This window comes from Tupaia chinensis, unplaced genomic scaffold (genome assembly GCF_000334495.1).
Source record: "Tupaia chinensis unplaced genomic scaffold, TupChi_1.0 Scaffold000126_2, whole genome shotgun sequence".
Taxonomy (NCBI): domain Eukaryota; kingdom Metazoa; phylum Chordata; class Mammalia; order Scandentia; family Tupaiidae; genus Tupaia; species Tupaia belangeri.
The window spans coordinates 1,993,065-1,993,572 of NW_006159594.1; positions in this window are offsets into that span (position 1 = coordinate 1,993,065).

Below are 508 nucleotides of genomic sequence, written 5' to 3' on the forward strand. Positions count from 1 at the left end.
CTATTGACCATGTGAAAGTCCAGTTCCTTAACGACCACGCCACCTACTGGCCCCTGTAAAAACAATGTTATCAAAATATTTTAGTTTATGAAAGCTTTGAGCTTGTTTTCTCATAAAAGGTTTAATTAATTTTAATTTGATCAAATAAACTTAAATAACTTTAGGTTTATAAAATTGCAAAATTATGTGTCCAACTAAGGTTTCTAAAATTTTTTAAAATTTATTTTATACATTCAGTCATTCATCCAACATGAACACACTCCACATCAGTCCAGTCAAAGACATCATATATGTTATCATCAACAGACAATTGTCCATTTCTGTGTCCCTCAAATCTCTCTAATTTTCTCCTTGGTTTTAATTTCAGTACATAAGGTTGTTTTGTAGGATGGCAACTGCTGGCTGTGAGTTCACAAACTCCAGGCCGAATGGCTCCCAAAACCCAAACAGAAATTTGATTATCTAAGGCCTCACCAACCAAGAATGCTCACGAGATGATCATCTCTTC